This window comes from Microcebus murinus, chromosome 22, assembly GCF_040939455.1.
Source record: "Microcebus murinus isolate Inina chromosome 22, M.murinus_Inina_mat1.0, whole genome shotgun sequence".
Taxonomy (NCBI): Eukaryota; Metazoa; Chordata; class Mammalia; order Primates; family Cheirogaleidae; genus Microcebus; species Microcebus murinus.
In genome coordinates this window covers 10899079-10919619 of record NC_134125.1, presented here as the reverse complement: position 1 = coordinate 10919619, position 20541 = coordinate 10899079, and the positions used below count along the sequence as shown (strand labels likewise).

The 20541-nt window shown below is 46.0% G+C and overlaps 1 long non-coding RNA gene across 1 annotated transcript in view; it reads left to right on the top strand.

Moving 5' to 3' along the window:
* Positions 1–17186, top strand: part of LOC142863520 (uncharacterized) — a 52815-nt gene extending 35629 nt beyond the window's left edge. Inside the window, exon 3 of the long non-coding RNA XR_012914299.1 lies at positions 16580–17186. This is a non-coding gene — a long non-coding RNA (uncharacterized LOC142863520). The remainder of the gene's footprint in view (positions 1–16579) is intronic.
* The last annotated feature ends 3355 nt before the right edge of the window (positions 17187–20541 follow it).

Genomic DNA, 20541 nt, shown 5'->3' with positions numbered 1-20541 from the left:
CCTCATTATCATCCTCTGGAAAATGAGGCTACTATTACCTTCCCCCATAGGGTTGTTGGGTGGATTAAATGAGGTTACGTACGCTAGGTACCCTGCCAAGTCCCTGCCACCAAGGACATACTCAAAAGGTGGTTGCTATGATTGCATTATTATTATTTCTATGATCAATAGTCATTATTAGTAACTATTGATTATTATTAATTTTCCTAGAGTAATGACGATGGCCGTGGCCATAAAAGGAGCAAACCGCAGACCCCTTCTCTGCTGGGAAGCTCTTCCAGGTCAGTAGTTGGATGAAGCCACGCTGCTTAGGCACCAGAAACACATGCCAAGCAGAGGGTGTTGACATGAACACGGCAAGGAGCCCGTTGCTGGGGTTTAGTCTAATTATACCTGGCAGCTCATTGCGCCCCCAGCGGTGCCGGCCCCAGGAGGACAGATCACATTTCCTGTTTTCTCAGTAAGCCATGTTGTGTCCTCTTCAGAGCTCTCACCCCCACCCGGCCCGGCCCAGCCGCTGCACTTTGGCAGCTGGGTGAGCTCTCGGTTGTGCGAGGCGAGCTAGGGGCTGTAGGGGGGATGGTGGCTGGGGATGGACTCTGCAGACAGGGAGAAGTCGCTGGGCTCTGAAAACAACCTCCGGATTGGAACTAGAAGGATCGGGAGTGGTGAGCTGTTTGTGGGTCACTTTGACCTCCCGGGTCAGGTCACACATGTGCTTCTCCGGCTGCTCATGCCAGCAGAAATTAGACACTCGGCACACTCCCACCCCGTCTCTGGGCGAGGCACCGTTCCACGGCTGCTCGCTTGATCCTGCTCACATATGTGCGCCTCTCTCTCTCTCTCTCTCTCCTGACCCCTGCCTCCCTCTGATTTTTTTCTCTCTCTCCCCTGGGTACGGAATCTTGTCTATGTGGCACTTAGGACACTCCAAAGCTGTAGGCAACATCACTCACCTGCTTAAAAGCCTTCCGTGGCTGGCCGTTGTCACCGAGCTCTTGCTCAAGTTTCTTTCCACGGCCTGCGAGGCCCTGCGTGACCCGGCCCCAGTCTACTCTCCCAGCTCTCACCACTTTGGCCTCAAACCCTGCGCTCCCGCCAGGCGAGCCATTTGGAGCCAGCTCCTCGCTGTTGTGTGCCCAGGACCTTGACCCAGCTCCTCTGACCTCTTCCCCTCTCTTCCCTTCTCCAGGAAGGTTCCCGGATGGCCTTGCCGGGAGCCCCCGAGGCTCTCCCGGGGCCTCCTCTGTCGCCGTGGGCTCGTCTGTGTCCTGCAGTGCTCAGGGACTTGTGTGGCGTGTCGTGGGTGCCCAGTGCGTGTTGTAGGCTGTTTTACCAGCCTGGCGTTTGCTATTGTCCAAACCATCATGATAGGACGTGAACCTGAGAGCGAGTGGGGGCATGGGAGTCTCAGGTTTTGGGCATCTCCAAGTGGCCGGCATCATTTAGGTAACGAGCCAAGTGTCTCCCCTTGGCACCTCCGGATCCACTGTCCACCCTTCTGCACCCTGCTCCCTGCCCTGGGGTGCAGACCCCTGTCACTGCATGGATCGGCCCCCAGCTTCCTGGCCTCCTGGTGGGCTCAGGCAGTGGGAGCATTAGCAGACTGTGCAGGGGGGAGAGCAGAGTTGGGCATTTATCCCCAGCTCCCTCAGTATGGGGGTCACTGTGGGGCGCTGTGTCCCTAGCTTAAGGTCGGAGCCCCTGACAAGCAGTCCCTCTGCAGACAGCCCTCCCTGGAGGGCACCGATCCCTCTCCTTGCCCTTCGGGCCTTTGCAGTGCTGACAGCTCACGCCGGTACGAGCTCCGTGGTGCTGCACAGCCCTTTGAGTTCTCCCCACACCTTGTAAATAGTGCCTTCCTGCAATCATCTACTCTGAGTCTGCTATCTGCTTCCAGCTGGGACGCTGACCAATAACACACAGTACACATGATTGGTAAACCCGACTGAGGGCCAGGCACCAGGACTCACAGCTGTAATCCCGGCACTTTGGGAGGCAGAGGTGGGAGGATTGAGGCCAGCCTGGGCAACATAGCAAAATCCCGGTCTCTACAAAAAAGTATTTTAAAAATTAACTGGGTGTGGTGGTGAGAGTATGTAGGCCCCGCTACTCAGGAGGCTGAGGCAGGAGGATTGCCTAAGCCCAGGAGTTTGAGGCTGCAGTGAGCTATGATCATGCCACTGAATTCCAGCCTGGGTGACAGAGTGAGATCCTATCTCTATAAAAAAGCAAACAAAGAAAACCTGATTGAACTTTGACACATTTAGAGGGTCCATTTAGCCTAAATTGATGGATCTGGTTTTGGTTATTATTTATAATGCTAATGCAATCGCAATAGCTTCTGTGTGCCAGTTTCTGTGATAATTGTTTAACATACATTATCTCCTTCCATCTTTACAGCAATTCTATGATGTGGGAATTTTCTGTGATGTGAGAGACAGGACTAAGCCAGGCCTTGCATCTGTCTTCTTCTTCTTCTTTTTTTTTTTTTTTTTGAGACAGAGTCTCACTTTGTTGCCCAGGCTAGAGTGAGTGCCGTGGCGTCAGCCTAGCTCACAGCAACCTCAAACTCCTGGGCTCAAGTGATCCTCCTGCCTCAGCCTCCTGAGTAGCTGGGACTACAGGCATGTGCCACCATGCCCGGCTAATTTTTTCTATATATATTAGTTGGCCAATTAATTTCTTTCTATTTATAGTAGAGACGGGGTCTCGCTCTTACTCAGGCTGGTTTCGAACTCCTGACCTCGAGCAATCCACCCGCCTCGGCCTCCCAGAGTGCTGGGATTACAGGCGTGAGCCACCTCGCCCAGCCTCTTCTGTCTTCTTGTTTGAGGGCTTTTCTCGTGCCTCCCTGTCTTAACCTGTAAAATGCTAACACCTGCTCATTCCAAATACCCAAGCGTGCTCATCTGTCCGTGAGAGGCCCTGAAAACGTTAACACGTGACATGCGTTCAGGAGCAGGTAGGGCTACGGAAGGGATCAGCCCTTTGTGAATATAAAATATGAAATAACAAATGGCTTTTATCCATTTGCTTAAATAACTCCTCTTATTGACTTGGCTTAATGAGACCACGGAGCCCCAGACGAGTCAAGATATATGTTCCCAGTTTTATCCCTGGAGAAATTTCTTCATGCTTCAAAACAGGCAGAAGTCATCGGGTCTGATTGTGAGACTTTATCTGACCACTGTAGCTTTTAAGAGATCTGGGAGTTGTTTTGGCTTTCTAAATTCTGAACTGAAGTTCTCATTACTCTTTGATTTATTTCTTCTTGTGCGGGTTGTTAGATGTTAACTTAGGCATGTCCTGCTTAGCATAGGAAGGGAAAAGAAGAAAAGAATACTTTAGTCTCTTTTGATTCCTGAAATCTCAAAGCAGCTATGAAGATGGAACAGTTGGCACCGCTGGATTCAAAGACTGCCCAGGACAAGAGGACTCAAAGAAAAGACCAGATGAACCCCAGGGAGGCAGAATCTGAACAACAGTTATCAGTTATTGAACGCATGCTGCTTGCTAGGCATGGTCCCCTGTCCCCCAGATCATTTCCCTTAATTCTCTCAACAAGCCTGAGTGGCAGGGACAGTGACCTCCCAGTTATCTGCGCAGGTGAGAAAATTGAGATTTAGGGAGGCTGAACGACTTGGCTTTAGCAGAAGGTGTAACACAGGTTCACACCGACTTCCTCCCCTTGCCCATTCTGTGGCCCCGCAGAGGCGAATGAATTTCTACCTCTGATTATCCTCCCTTTAAAATGGGACTGGACAACCTCACATGGTCGTCGTGGTGATTAAAATGGTGAGTGTGTCGTTTGATCACTTGATCCACGCTTGTTTTCGTCACTGTCCAAGTTGGCTCGGCTTGGACATGATGGCGTGTTGGGAAGTTGACCCAGATCTGATTCTCAGGCCTGGGCTCCTACACGTCAGCCCGATCAGCCCCAGCTTCGGTTGGGTTCTCCCGCGTCCTGTTCGGCGTTAGCTCTTAGCAGAGTGCTGGCGGACAGCGTCATATTTGTTCATGTGATTCGTTTTTTTTTTTTTTTTTGCCTCCCTGGACTGTGTGTTCTGTAAGGGCAGGAGCCATGTCTGCTTTGCTCAGGAAACATCTACTGGCTAAGTTGTGCCAGGTTTCTCTTCGTGCCTCATTGCAGGTTCTGGGAATGGGGGAAAATATTGTTTCTTAGCAGAGGAATTAGGGACATTTTTTTAAATGTCAATTAGGCGAGAAGCTTGGAATCTGACGGCCTACCCATATGAATTATTTCAGAGCATCTCTACAGGCATTGCCTTCACGCAATTCGTATTTCGCAAGGTCTTAAAGAACATATCCTGGTATCAGGTCAAATGTATCAGCTCCCCTTCAAGAAAGTAATGGCATCACATTGTTACTCCTTTTGCTTCAGGTTCTTTTCTTCTGTTTTCTAGATTGCTTCTTCTTTTTTTTTTTTTTTACCTTTGTTTTTTAAGAGAGGATTTTTTTTTTTTTTTTGAGACAGGATCTTGCTTTGTTGTCCTGGCTAGAGTGCAATGGCATCATCACAGCTCACTGCAACCTCAAACTCCTGTGCTCAAGCGATCCTCCTGCCTCAGCCTTCCAAGTACCTGGGACTACAGGTGCATACCATGACGCCCAGCTAATTTTTCCAGGGGACATATGCAGCACTTTTCCCTTCTACTTTTTTCTGTCTTGAATTTGGGTGTGATGGCTGGAGCTGCAGCAGCTATTTCGTCAAAACTTTGGCCAAGACATGGCTGAGCTGCTGAACCACCAGCATGCTATATAAGAAAAAGAAACTCCTGGGGTGCATGTTGTATAAGAAAAAGAAACTCCTAATAAATGAAAACACCATAGTGGGGTATTCTGTTACTCAAAGTCGAATGTATTACTAATGGATGAAAGGACCTTTCCAAAGCTTTCCCTCAGATGCAAAATAAAGTCCCAATATTTATAGTTTTTTTTTTTTTTAACTGACTCGGTCACTTTTAGCTCAAAAACTTTAAGACCTTTTATTCTGTGCCAGAATAAGATGTCGCTGTACCCATTGTTTGCTATTCAAAATTTCAAAGCAGATCCGAGAGCCTTGTGCAAATACACACTGTGGCTTGCACGCAGAGACCACGCTCTGTCTCTTACTGGCTTAACACGCCATTTTTCATATCCCTAAGAAGGATGGAAGGGCCATACCGAGGCTGCCAGAACCTCAAACAGTGGTTCCAGGGAGTCTAGAGGGTGGAAACCTAGCGCGTACGGCTTCCAGGCTGTTCTCCTGGCTTGGGTATTTATACTGCAGCTCCGAAAAGCGGGAATTAGCTGAGGACTGATTGGTGACTGCAAATGTTGAGGGGCGTGCACGGGCGGGAGAGCCGCCTGCATCTTCCGGACAGTGGCGGGTACCGCTCTGAGCCGTCCAAATTGCTAATGTTGAGAATACCGACTGTACGCGCACCCAGCGATGCTCCAGCTGGGACTCGAGGCTGACGCAGAACATCGTTAGGGGCGACACGTAGGAAGGAAGACTTCCCGGGAAATGTCAAGAGATTTTCTTCTGCAAAGGAAACCACCAAGCCATCAGTTCCGAATGTCGAAGACAGCGGGCGTTCGTGCTTTCGAGCCTGACTCCTGTCTGCACTTTCAGCGTCTTTTCACTTTGTCAAGACCCATTTTAACTCCATTCTGTGAGCTAAAAATATCTCGGTCCCAAACGCGACCCCATAATCGTGAGACACTTTTATTTTCAGATTTGCGATTTCCCTTTGTTTCCTTTCCAAAGGCTTTATTTGCTTTTTATTTCTACAAAGAGGATTCTGACTTTGCTCTTCCCCCAGGCACGTTTAGCCATTCCATTTCTCTTTTATGCTATTTCCAGAAACTTCCTGTCCTTTATAGGCATTTAAAATGAAATAATAATAAAAAAAAACAATAGCTAAATCTTATATAGTCCTTTCCATATGCCAGGAACTGTTTTAATTGATTTATATGTATTAAATTATTTAATCTTCACAACACCCTAAAGGGTAAGTGCTATTATTTATCCCCATTTTACAGAATAGGAAGCTGAGGCACAGAGAGGTTAACTCACTCACTCAAGGACACACAGCAAGTAAGTAGCAGTGCCAAGATTCAAACCCAGCAGTTTGGCTGAAGCTGATAACAACGGTACCAGTAACAATAACTAACTAGCATTTGCCAGTACTTACACTATGTCAGACTCTCAGTGAAGTCCTATATGCACATTGTCTCTTTTAGTCACTTGGTTAATATTAATAAAACAGACACCGTCAATGCCTGTTCTACCTGGAATGCCCCCTCCCCTCCCCCCACCTCCTTGCTTGGCACATCGTGCCCTCACTGGGGACCCTTTGTGGCACCCCGCAGCCTGATTTAGGTGCTCCCGGCTCTCTGCGTGTATTACCATAGACTGCAATAGTCCAAGTCCTTACTAGTCTCACCCACCAGACCGTGAGCTCCTTAGGCAGCATGTATTCATCGTATCACGAGTATTAGCAACACCAAAAATTATAAAAAAGAAAACAAAACCTACCCTACATCCCTGGTAACATCTAGGCATCTCTTCCTAATATATTATGTATGTAAAAAAATATATATCTATCTATATCTAAATGGACTCAATAGATAAAATATACATAACGTAAGTGTACAATTCAGTGGCATTAAAGGATGTTTATGATGTTATATAACCATCGCCACCCTCTGTCTCCAGGACTTTTTCTTCACCCCAAGCAGAAACCCTGTACCCACTCAACGGTAACTCCCTGCCCTTTCCCCCAGCCCTTGGTAACCTCTATTCTATTTTCTGCCTCTGGGAATTCGCCTATTCTAGGCATTTCGCATAAATGGAATCAAACAATATTTGTCCTTTTGTGTTTGGCTTCTTTCATTTGGCAGTAATGTTTTCAAGGCTTATCTATGTTGTTGCGTGCATCAGAATTCCATTCCTTTTCATGGCCATGTAATATTCCATCGTACACATAGACCACCACGTTTTGTGTCTTTGTTCCTTGGCTGATGGACTCTGGGGTTGTTACCACCTTTCAGCTGCTGTGAAGAATATTGCTATGAACGTTTTTTTTTGTCCCCGCATTCAATTCTTTTGGGTTTATACGTAGCAGTGGAGTTGCTGGGTCCTATGGCAATTTTAGGTTTAGCTTTTTTGAGGAATCCCCACTGTTTTCCCCCAGTGGCAGCACCAGTGTACATTCCCAGCAGCAATGCCAATGACTCCAGTTTCCCCACACCCTCGCCAGCACTTGTCACCATTTCCCGTTTCGATCACAGCCGTCCTGACGTGTGTGAAGTGGTGCCTCTGCCTGGTTTCGACTTGTAGTTTTCTAGTGACTAAGGATGTTGAGTGTGTATCTTTTCATGTGCTTCTGCTATTGTCATAGGAGATATGCATAGAAAACCAGAAAGAAGTGTCTATTCAATCACTCTGTGATTCCATTTTTAATATATATATATATATATATTTTATTTTATTTTATTTTTTTTTGAGACAGAGTCTCGCTTTGTTGCCCAGGCTAGAGTGAGTGCCGTGGCGTCAGCCTAGCTCACAGCAACCTCAAACTCCGGGGCTCAAGCAATCCTCCTGCCTCAGCCTCCCGAGTAGCTGGGACTACAGGCATGCGCCACCATGCCCGGCTAATTTTTTTAATATATATATATATCAGTTGGCCAATTAATTTCTTTATAGTAGAGATGGGGTCTCGCTCTTGCTCAGGCTGGTTTTGAACTCCTGACCTCGAGCAATCCGCCCGCCTCGGCCTCCCAGAGAGCTAGGATTACAGACGTGAGCCACTGCGCCCGGCCCCATTTTTAAAATATTTTTTAAAAAAATCAAAATATAATTTCAATACAGTACAACTACCCTTTTTTAACGGACAGGTCTATGACAGAAGCACGCAGTCTGGTAGACAACCTGGGTTAGTTTCTGTGGTTGCTGTAGCAATGACCACAAGCGGAGGGGCTTGGAACAATAGAAATCTATTGTCTTACAGTCCTGGAAGGCAGAAGTCTGCAAGTGGTGTGCGGCTGCTTCACACAATCTCTTCCTCTGTGTTCCCAAAAAACATTCTTCCCTGCGTGTATCGAACCTCCTCCTCCTTTCTTTATAAGGACACTTTCATCGGATTTAGGACCAACTCCCTCTCCCAGTACAATCTCATCTAGATCTTTGCCTTAATTACATCTGCGAAGAACCTATTTCCAAATAAGACCCTAGTCACAGGCACCAGAGGTTAGGGCTTGGATGTAGCTTTTGGAGGGACTTTTTAACCCAGTACGTAGCTCCACAATCACGGTGCAGAACTGCTACCTCCAAATTCATTATATTTTTCTTTCAATGAAAAAAAATACTGAAAATGGAGCCATGTGCACTTACTGTTTTATAACCTTTTTCATCCATGTAATGATGGATTATTTGCAATTTTTGCATGTCGATAAATTCAGGTCAAGGTGTTCCATCATCATTTAAAATAAATGCCTATTTTATTTATTTATTTATTATTTCAGCATATTATGGCGGTACAAATGTTAAGGTTACGTATATTGCCCATGCCTCCCCTCCCCCCTCGAGTCAGAGCTTCAAGCGTGACCATCCCCCAGACATCTCACTCATTGTGTATGTATGTTCCCAACCCCTCTTCCCCCCTCCCACCTGCCCAGCACCCGATAAATGTTACTCCTTTATGTCCACTTAGGTGTTGATCAGTTAATACCAATTTGCTGGTGAGTACATGTGGTGCTTACTTTTTTCCATTCTTGGGATACTTCACTTAGTAGAATGGGTTTTGGTTCTATCCAGGAAAATACAAGAGGTGCTTATATCACCATTGTTTATTAAAGCTCAATAGTACTCCATGGTATACATATACCACATTTTATTAATCCACTCATGTATTGATGGGCACTTGGGTTGTTTCCACAGTTTTGCAGTTGTGAATTGTGCTGCTATAAACATTCGAGTGCAGGTGTCTTTTATGTAGGGTGTCATTGGATCTTTTGGGTAGATGCCCAGTAGTGGGATTGCTGGATCAAATGGTAGATCCACTTGTATCGCTTTAAGGTATCTCCATATTGCTCTCCACAGAGATTGAACTAGTTTGCAGTCCCACCAGCTGTGTAGGAGTGTTCCTCTCTCTCTGCATCCACGCCAGCATTTATTGTTTGGGGACTTTTTGATAAAGGCCATTCTTACTAGAGATAAGTGATATCTCATTGCAGTTTTGACTTGTATTTTCCTGATGATTAGAGATATTGAACATTTTTTCATATGTTTGTTGTTCATTATTCTGTCTTCTTTTGAAAAATTTCTGTTCATGTCCTTTGCCCATTTTTTGATAGGGTTGTTTGATTTTTCCTTGCTGATTTTTCTGAGCTCTAAATAGATTCTAGTTATCAGCCCTTTATTGATGTGTAGCTTGTGAAAATTTTCTCCCATTCTGTGGGTTGTCTGTTTGCTCTCTTGACAGTTTCTTTGGCTGTGCAGAAGCTTTTTAATTCGATCAGGTCCCATTTATTTATTTTTGTTGATGCTGTGATTGCCTTTGGGTCCTATTTTAGACGTGAGTTTCTTAAAGGATTGGCACCTATTGTACTAGGCTTGAACTCTCAGGGCTTAACCTAATGTCTAGCACATAACAGGTGCCTGCTAGATGTTTGTTGAATGAATAAATGAATGAATGACCTTCTAAGTGAGCTTCAAGGATGCTACCTGTGCCTGCAGCCGGCCTGGGCTCTCAGAGTTTCCAAGCTCCCTGCCCTTTCTAGGTGTGACTTGCATTGTCCAGTCCCTCAGATTCCCAGGATGAGTTGCTTGCCTTGGCTTCTCTGGAAATTGCCAGCGACTTTGAAACCACTGCCTAGAGGGTCAGAGGTGTGTTTCCCCCCACTTGGGACTCTGCCCCCCAAGGGTTTTTATTTCAGAGGGGGCTAAGCCAACTCTCTCCAGGTTTTATAAGCTGATAGAACAGGGCTGTCAAATGCTTTTTATGGGAGAAGAAACAGGAAGATGGTTTGTTTTGCAGACAGCGGGTTATTGGGTAATTACATTTTTATAGAACTGTTGTGGGACAAGTCACGGCCCTGCTGTCTCCTTTGATGCTAAAAGGCAGACGGCCCCATAAAGATCAGAACAAGGCAAGGTGAAAGGGGTCAGGGACAGAGTTGCCCCTTGGGGGTCAGCTTCTGCCTGGAAACACCCCCCCACTGACCACCGGGTGCCCCTTCGGGAAATGCCCTCCTTCCCTGGCCGTGCGTTTCGGGTGAAGTCCCATTCGAGCCAGCCTCTCCTGCGACTTTCTCTGCCTGCACACAGAGGACAGGAGGGGCAGAAGAAAGCTGTTAACCGATAGGCTCAGCCCTGAGGGAACCATCATCCATTCATTCATCCTTTTACTTGCTCCTTCCTTCATTCATTCATTCATCCACTTCCTCACTTAGTCTCTCATTCATTCACTTACTCATTTATTACTTATTCAGTCACTCATTTATTCATTCATCCACTAATTTCCTCACTTATTCTCTCATCCATTCACTTATTCATTTATGACTTATTCAGTCACACACTCATTTATTCATTCATCCACTCATTCATTTCCTCGCTTATTCTCTCATTCATTCACTTATTCAGTCACTCAGTCATTTATTCATTCATCACTCATTTCCTTACTTAGTCTCTCATTCATTCACTTATTCAGTCAGTCATTTATTCATTCATCCACTCATTCATTTCCTCACTTATTCTCTCATTCATTCACTTATTCAGTCACTCAGTCATTTATTCATTCATCCACTCATTCATTTCCTTACTTAGTCTCTCATTCATTCACTTACTCATTTATTACTTATTCGGTCACTCACTCATGCATGCATTCAAGTGTTTGCACGCTTAACTAGGAGACTGAGGTGCAGTTACGTATTTTCCCTGAGCATCCATTCATTCATTCATTCATCATGCATTCACTGGGGGTCTATCATGGGTCATGCACTGTGGCTTTAGTGTTGAGCACAGCACAAGCAGTGGAGCAGCAGCCATCATGCTGGGGTGCTAAGCCCCGAGCAACGCGCTGTTTGGGGAGGGGTGGGCATGTGAGCGCTCGTATGAGGCAGCTCAGCTGGTCGGTCCCCGTGATCAGAGAGGGCTTCCCTGGTTGAGCCGAGATCTAAATCACAGAGGAGGAGTTGCCCAGGCCAAGGGGTGTTGGTGTACGACGGTATGGTGGGGAGAGAACTTTCCAGGCAAAGGGAGAAAAGCAGGCACAGGCTCCATGGAAGGAGAGGGTGTGAAGATTCCAAGAAAGGGGAGCACGAGGCACCTCTGCCAGTCTGGCTCTCGGGAAAGCTGCATCCTAGATGCTCTGCCCAGCCCTGTGACCAGAACATCTCTCCTCAGACCTTCCCTTGGCTCCATTTCAAAGATGGAAATGAAGAATGGTTTCTCCCTCTGCAGAAACAAAACGTGCTGCTGGGCCATCATCCTAGCCCCAGCAAGCATCCAGGGAGAAGCCCTGTGGGCACGAGTTTGAGGGGAGCCAGTGTGGAGGTCTGGAGAAGGCCTCTGAATTCCTTGTCTTTCTTTCCGACCCGGAAGGTTCTAGAAAGCTGTCCACTGCTCTTCCTCTTCCTGGGAGGTTTGGAACAGGCTGAGGCTCTGGGTTTTTACGGGTTCCATCTGGACACAAGTGTTTCAAATCAAGCCGGACCCCCCGTTAAAGATGGCCGCCCTCTCCACGGAGGGGATTTCCTGCTGCGGAGACAAGTGCCTTAATAAATGATTATTTATTTGGTCGGGCAGCCCCTTCTGAGTGTGTTTGGTTTCCTGCTTCCACCTCCAGCCAGAATCGCAAGGCATCTTCCTTAAAGGGGCCAAGGAGATGCAGCCCTTTCTAGTTTTCATTTATTTGCTGTGAGCCGTGAGTTCTCCACAAAGCAGCTTCCCCCTGGGGACACCTCTGTCCTCCCAAAGTCCCTCTCTCGTTCTGTTAGATGCAGGCCTTCCTACGCACGCCCCTCAAACCTGCTAGTTGGGATCGAGGGGCCCCCGACCCTGCTTGTCTGTGCCACTCGCCTTGGGGGCTGCAGGGGAAGGCAGCAGTGGTCCCCGGGAAAGGACAAGGGACGGAACAGAGCCGGGGATAAAGCAGCGTTTGGAGGAAGTACCAGCCTAAGGCATGTCAGCTCTGCGATGCATCCCAGGTGTCTGGATGCCAAGCGTTGGGGGTGCAGCGATTCACGAAACAGAGCCTGTTCCTGCCCTCATCAGCTTACATTTAAGAGCGGGGGAGATGGACGATAAACAAGTACACAGATATGATTTCCTGGTAGAGGGAAGAAAATGTCCCACGGTTTAGAGGCAGGGCTGGACGCGGTGTGTCTTGGGGCAGCCAGGAAGCCAGTGGATGGAGGAGCAGCCACAGGGAGGGGACAGAGGGGGAGAGAGCTGGACAGCCAGGTCACACCAAGCCTCGCGGGCCATTCCGTGTCAGGATTTTGGATTTTATTGCAAATGAGATGGGAGCCAATGGAAAGGTTTGAGCTGAAGAGCGACAAGGTCTCATTGATGGTTTAAACCATCACTAGTTGCAGTAATCGACACATACTCATTCATCTCATCTTCACCATTCTAGGACGCAGAATTTTTTTGTTCCCATTTTATAGATGCCACCACTGAGGCACAGAAAACTTAAGTAACTTGCTCAGGGTCCCACAGTGAGTGAGGGGCAGAGCCAGGGTCTTATCCCAGTCCTCTAGCAGGCACTGCCGCCTCCAGGAAGCCTGCTTCACACTCCACAGAGCTAGGGAGGCGCCCCTGTGAGCTTCACCTTTCTGAGCCTTGGTTTTCTGTAAAATGGGTATGACAGCAACCATCCTTGCCTTGCTTAATGCACAGTGCTGTTGGCAAAACCAAACGAAATAGGCTGCAAAATAAATGACTCTATACCACTAACAAAATTGTTATGCAAACTAGCTCCTATTTATCGAGCAACTCGGGGGGTGGGGGAATGCCTGCTTATTGGGTCTCATTTAATCAATAAACCACTCTATGGACCGGGAGTGGTGGCTCACGCCTGTAATCCTAGCTCTCTGGGAGGCCGAGGCGGGCGGATTGCTCAAGGTCAGGAGTTCGAAACCAGCCTGAGCAAGAGTGAGACCCCCCCCCCATCTCTACTATAAATAGAAAGAAATTAATTGGCCAACTAAAAACATATAGAAAAAATTAGCTGGGCATGGTGGCGCATGCCTGTAGTCCCAGCTTCTCGGGAGGCTGAGGCAGGAGGATTGCTTGAGCCCAGGAGTTTGAGGTTGCTGTGAGCTAGGTTGACGCCACGGCACTCACTCTAGCCTGGGCAACAGAGTAAGACTCTGTCTCAAAAAACAAACAAACAAACAAACAAACAAACAAAAAAAACCACCCAAAAACCAAACAAAACAAAAACAAAAGCAGAAAAACACTCTATGGCTTAGGTGCTATTTTTATTCCATAGAACCTGGCACAGAGACAAAAAGTTTTAAAAAGGGTATTTTATGTTGCTTTTACTTGAGAAGGGATTTAATATACTCTTCCTTTTTTGTCCCTAGAAGGTCATTGAAAAGGTCACAACCCAAGTGCCCTTAATAGAGGGAATTAATTGTATGAATAAGCACTACTCTTCATGGCCTATAATGCAGCCATTCAAAAGGTCAGATCAGATAGACGTGTTGATGTTTAAAGATATCGATGGTTCACCGTTAAGCTGAAAATGCAAGCTGAGAGCTACATTTTCAAGAAACTTTTTTGTCATATAAAATAAGATATATAATTTATTATATATGCTATGTATAATTACATATGAGTAACTGTTTTATATATACACAAACATATGTGATTATATGTCTTTCTGCATAGGAAAAAAAAATTGAAAATAACGTACCCAATACTGTTAACAGTGGTTTTTGTTCTATGTCATAGAATTATGAAAAGTTTCCATTTTCTAAGTTATGCATTGCCACATGGATTAAATATTTTTAGTCAGAAAAACCAATAAATTGAAGAATTGAAAAATTATGTATTGCTTAAGTGTATGTAGCCATCTTAAGTTCTTTTACTTATATAGTTACTATGTTACTTGCTTCAATTATTCTGTTACTTATATAGTTACTATGTTAGATTCTACAAAGCACATCCTCAACTAATCTCTTCCCAGTCCATGAGTGTGAATAAATTCACACTGTCTTTGAAATTATGTTGCTTTCATTTCACAAAGCCACGTTTTATGACCAGTGACTTTTTCTCCCCATTTTAAAAGCTCTTTGGAAAACATTTTCCCCCTTCCTCCTCCCTACTTTTTCCACTCTCGTGGCCAAGTCTGTGTCCTGTGATCTTCAGTTGCTCTCTCTCTCTCTCTCTTTCTCTTTTTTTTAAAAAGACCAGTTACTATGAAATACGATGTTCATCTGCGACATAGATACATGTTAATGGCATTGTTGGCCAGTCTGTGATTTGATGACAGGGTTCTGGGAAAGTCTGTAAGGTGAGAAACCTTCTGCCTCTGACATTTGAAAACCCAGAGATGTAAGCAATTTTAGAAAATTGAAAACATCAATGGTAACGACAGAAGAAAACAAAAATAAGTCCATGTCTTGGGTTGAGTGGTTATTTTCCCTCACCTCGTCGGGACTGGAAAGATTTCTTCTTTATACATCCCTCCGCAAACTTTTATCCTCCTGATTTAATTTGGAGATCAGGGCTTTGCCAGTGGCTGAAATGGTGAGGAAATTAGTATCAACTGTATTTCGTTTTAGTTTTGAATGCATGCACTCTGGGGGCCTTTCTGGGGGTCGTCGTGCATTTTGGATATCTATGGAGAGCCTGGGAGCCCTCAGGGCTGAGAAGAATTGAGTTACAGATAAAATGTGCTGTTAGAACCCCTGCTCAGAGCATGCTGGGTATGCAGATTTCTTGCTTTGTTATAAAAGTCATTTTTTCTGTAACATTTTTTGAAAATCTTTTTCTTATTTTTTCTTTCTTTCTTTTTTTTTTTTGCCTAACAGCTGGAACAAAAAGGACATTTTTTTCATGCGTGAAGGATAAAAGAAATGTATATTTTTGATTTCCTGATGTTGTCTTTCTTTGAAAATTTCTCCCAGTCCAATTTGTTGACACCCTGTGAATTGCAACAGAAGGAGTTATTATAAGCAGCTGTAAATTCTCAGTCCACTTAGTGTGCCTACGTGTGCCTCATCCTGAAAAATAACCTAAGTCTTTACAACTTGAACACTCACAACACCACCTGTGATATAGTCTTGCCAAAAATAAATCGACCTTGCATCAATTAAGTCTCGAATTAAAACTGCAATTGATGTGAACTACAGAGAACAGAGGAACATGCAAAAATGACACCATGAGGATGCATTGGAAAATTCCAGACTGTGGATATTTTATAGGACAAATCATTTGTGATAGCTAGGACAACGGTCCCTCAAAGATCTCATCCGAATCCCTGGAACCTGTGAACACATTAGGTCACAGAGCTAGGGATAAATAAGGTTGCAGATGCAATTAAAGCTGCTAATCAGCTGACCCTGAGATGGGGGAGATTTCTCTTAAATTATTTGGGTGAAGCTTCCTTTCCCTGGACTTTCCTCTGTCCCAGTTACTCTCCCCATTGTACCCCCAAACATACACCCATTTTCCAACCCCACACAGAACTGACCAGCTGACATCAGCCAGGCTCATACTTGAATGCAGGTTGGTCTAACCTCAACACACATGCTCGGCACCACTGTTGCTCAAGGTCACACTTACAACCTACTTCAAGTGGAATGTGCTAGATAAGTGGGCATTTCTACACTTCTTTATTGTGGAAATGGCCAACATACATAAAAGAAGGAAAAATAGTCTAATGTACTTCTACTCATCTCCTAGTTTCGACAGTTATCGGCTCATGGCTATTCTTCCACCTGCACTCTCCTCTCCCTCCACTCTTGCATTATTTTAAAGCAAATACCAACATTCTATCAATTTTCAGTGTGTTCATAAATATTTCTAAATTTATCTCTAGAAGATAAGGACTCTTTGTTTTAACACAATCACAGTACCATTATCTCGCCCCCAAATTTAATAATCATCCTTTTTGGTGTCAGTGGTGGGATACAATCATTTCTAACTTCTTTTTTTATTTTATTTATTTATTTTTTTGAGACAGAGTCTCACTCTGTTGCCCAGGCTAGAGTGCCGTGGCGTCAGCCTAGCTCACAGCAACCTCAAACTCCTGGGCTCAAGCGATCCTCCTGCCTCAGCCTCCCGAGTAGCTGGGACTACAAGCATGCACCACCATGCCCTGCTAATTTTTTCTATATATTTTTGGTTGTCCAGCTGATTTCTTTCTATTTTTAGTAGAGATGGGGTCTTGCTCTTGCTCAGGCTGGTTTTGAACTCCTGACCTTGAGTGATCCACCTGCCGTGGCCTCCCAGAGTGCTAGGATTACAGGCGTGAGCCACCACATCTGGCCCCATTTGTTAATATTATCATGTCCAGTGTTCAGATTTGTAGTTATAATGTCATTGATGTTTTTTCAGGTATTGGAGTTTGGCCACGAAGATGAGAAATGGCATTCCAAGCAGCGGGAAGAGCAGTGAGCACGATCTCAGAGGCTGGAAAGAGCTTAGAGAACTGAAAGTTGTTGTTTTGTATAGAATCTTTGCATTTAGAAGCAAATAATCATTTTTCTTTTTTTTTTTCCACTCTTACATGCTAATGGATGTTCCTATATTACTTTGACCTAAAGCAAGTTAGGTTCATGTGCTGAAAAGCACTCTATACTGACACCCAGCATGCCTCCCTCAGGTTATGCATAACAGCTGTCCTCTGAGGTTGACATTAAGGATCCTCTAGGACTCCACCAACATGCTGACAAGCTTAAAAATCAGTAACTGAACCCTCAGTGCATACAGGGTAATCAATCTAGAGGGAATTGTCATTGAGTGGAAGGAGGATTCAGGCTGGGAGGAGATCGAATGTCTAGTTCTCACTCTGCTGCTTTCTGGCTGTGTGATCATGAACAAGTTACTTACCTTCTCTGGGCCTTGTTTTTTTTTGTATCAGAAAAATTGGGGGATTGGACAAGACCATTTTTCGTTCTAAGATTTTTAGGATTCTATGAGTTAAGGTGATGTGCAATGGTAATAAAATGTGTGACATCTTCAGGTAGTGCCTCGGATATCAATATTTCTGTATTTGTTAAGCATCACTACTCGGTGACTCTGTCCCAGGTGCTGGAGATCTGGTGGGCACAAGAGAGACAAGATCCTGCTCTCAAATAGGCCAGAGGTAAGACAGAGACAAATGGAAGTAAACGCACATGCCAGATAATTGCAGGTTGAGATAAAGGCTATTAAGATAACAATTAGGTGGCCAGGTGCAGTGGTTCACACCTGTAATCCTAGCACTCTGGGAGGCCGAGGCAGGAGGATCGCTTGACCTTAGGAATTCAAGACCAGCCTGAGCAAGAGCGAGACCCCGTCTCTAGTAAAAATAGAAAAATGTGTTGAAATCTTCACTCTCAAGGAGACAATACTAGGAGGTGGGTCTTTGGGAGCTGATTGAGTCATGAGGCTGGAGCCCCTAGGAACAGGATTAGTGCCCTTATCAAAGCCCCCAGAGAGCTGTCTTGCACCTTCCACCGTGTGAGGACACAGCGTGAAGTCGCCGTCTGTGAACCAGAAAGTGAGCCCTCGCCAGACATTGAATCCGCCTTGGTCTGGGACTTCCCAGCCTCCGGAACCGTGAGCAATAAATTCCTTTTATTTATAAGCCACACAGTTTATGGCATTTTGTTACAGCAGCCAGAACAGACTGAGACAGGAAATCTCTCTCAGCTTCCTCTCTCTCTCTCTCTCCACTGCGAGCAGACAGAGTTTCTCTCCTCTCTTCAAATGCACCATTCCTCCCTGACCTCTCAACCTTCTCTTTGGCTGTTCCCTCTGTTCTCTCCCATCCTTTAGCCGACTCCGGTCATCTTTAGCCTTCAGCATAAATCTCACCTCCTCCTGGAAGGCTTCCGTGCTACCTCCACACCAGCCGGCCCGCCTTGCCTGGTGGCGGCGTCACTCCAATCTCTGCCTCTGTTGCCACCTGGTCTTCCCCTGTGTGTGTCTCTGTGTCTTCTTGTAAGGCCAACAGCCGTGGGATTTAGGGTCCGCCCTAATGCAGTACAACTTCCTGTGAACCTAATTAGGTCTGCGAAGACTCTATTTTCAGATAACATCACATTCGTGGGTATCAGGGATTAGGATGTAAATGTATCTTTGGGGGGGGGGACAAAATTCAACTCGTAACAGAATCTACCACATCTATCCGTAGTAAACATTTGATGAATGAATGAATGAGTGCAGAAATAAATGGGTAAACGGATTGTCTGGGAGTCCCCGTTTCTCCAAGAAATGCCAAATGTATGTTGGTAGATAAAAGGGAGGGAGGAGGGACAGGAAAAAGAAACGTAGGAGAACATTTGGATTAAAACACGCTCACACGCACATGCACAGTCACCCCCCTGCCAAGCCCGGCTCTGGGCTGTGGGGAGGGGTGGTGGCCCTGGGCTGGGTCCCGGGCAGCCCTCCTGCCCCCTCCCTTCCAGCACCGCCTGTCCCCCAGGGCCACGCTGCGGTGGGGCCCAGGCACCGTTTTATTAGTTGTGATCCACTGTGGTTAATTCTCTTAATCTAGACTTGCTCGCCCATAAAGCCCAGACCTCAGGTATTGGATTTCCCCGATCAAAGGGCGGCGTGTGGGGGGCGCCGTCCAGGAGGGCTTGGCCAGGCTCGTAAACACGGCCGGGGACACGCGCCCGTGCACCCTCCCGAGGACGGGCCGGTCAATGGCCGGGGCGATCCCGTGTGAAATACAACTGCTGCTTCCATGCAGCTTCTGGGATTTATGGCAGGGTATTAATCTGCCCTGCTTAATGCACTGACCTCTGCCCTCTAGCAATTCAGGGGATGGAGCTGGTGGGGCCAGAAGCTAATTCCTTGGATTAAAGCAGAAGGAGCCCCAGCATTTGGTCAGCGACAGTTTGAGCGCCAGCAAACCTGCTCTCTCGGGTACAGTGGCTGTGGGGGGTTGGGTTTTTCAAGCAGGCGACACACAAAGGGACCCGAGCAGGACGTACCTTTTGCTAAATGCAAACCGTTTCCACCTAGTTCAGAACTCCAGGGACGTAACTCCTCTCTCTTCCTAGCCTCCAGGACTTTGCACGTCTCCTTCTCCGTAGAACTCTCTTCCCTCCACGAATCCTCAGGTCTCGCCTCGAACGCCACCTCCTCCAGGAAGGCCTCCTAACCCCTGAGGCTCTCGAATGCTCCTGAGTAGTCTCACAGTTGCCACTGTGAGTTTTCTGGCCGTGGGCATCCACCAAACTGTAAATTGCTGAGAGCAGGAACCGAGTTGTCACCCTAGCTTTCTACTGAGCCAAGCTCATAGACGCTCCATACACGTTTATTACACAAGTGCATCCAAAGAAACCGAGCAACAGCCAAGAGTGCCGTGGATGGTGCACAGGGGTGTTGCATTTGGTATGCTCAGTGTTTTGATCATGTACTTCCTCTCTGTGTGCCTCAGTTTCCTCTCTAGTAAGACAGGACTAAGATTAGTGCTAATCACATGCCACTGCCATTCGTTCATTCGTAGGTTTTTTGAGAGCTTGCCATGTGCAGGTGCTGATCCCAGCAGTGGGAACATAGCCATGAACGAAACAGACAAAAATCCCTGGCCTGCAGGAGCAGTGGCACTCTGGTGGGGGCAGACAAATAATCTATAAGCTAGTGTCAAGTGCTGAGAAGCAGAAAGAAAAGAACTGGGGCATGAAGGGTCAGGAGAAGAGAGAAGGGTGGGTTTGGAGTCTTAGCTAGGTGGCCAGGTAGCTTTGGACAAGGTAGCTTTTGAGTTAAAGACAAGGAAGTGAGGGAGAGAGACACGTGACAATCCGAGAGCATTCCAGGCAGAGAGAACAGCCAGTGCAAAGGCCCTGAGGCACCACCCTGCCTGGTGCTATTTGAGGAAGAGGCTGGTGGGATGTAGAAGCACGAATGAAGGGGAAGGAAGGAGGGAGGAAGGACAGAGAACTAACTGAGGTTACAGTGAGTTAACATATATAAATTCCCAGCACACTGATGAACTAAACCATGGTCCATTCATACTAGAAAGTTCTATACAATCATTAAAAGGAGGGAGGTGGATTTGTGTGGACTGATACAGGCAAGTCTCCAATGAGAAGATCTTCTTCAAGGCATGTTTTTAAATGCTTTTAGAAATACATATGTATTAAAAATACATGTTAAAAAACATGTCAGTAAAAATACCCCCAAATAACAGCCCAACATAAGCACACAGGGAAACATCTGGAAGACCACATACTGAAATGTTAGCAGTGCCCAATAATAACATGCACCAAATTATATTCATGATCTTTTGGGGAAATACACAAACTATATTAATTGTATGCATCAATTTTAAGACATTTGGATTTCAGATTTTTTTTTTTTTT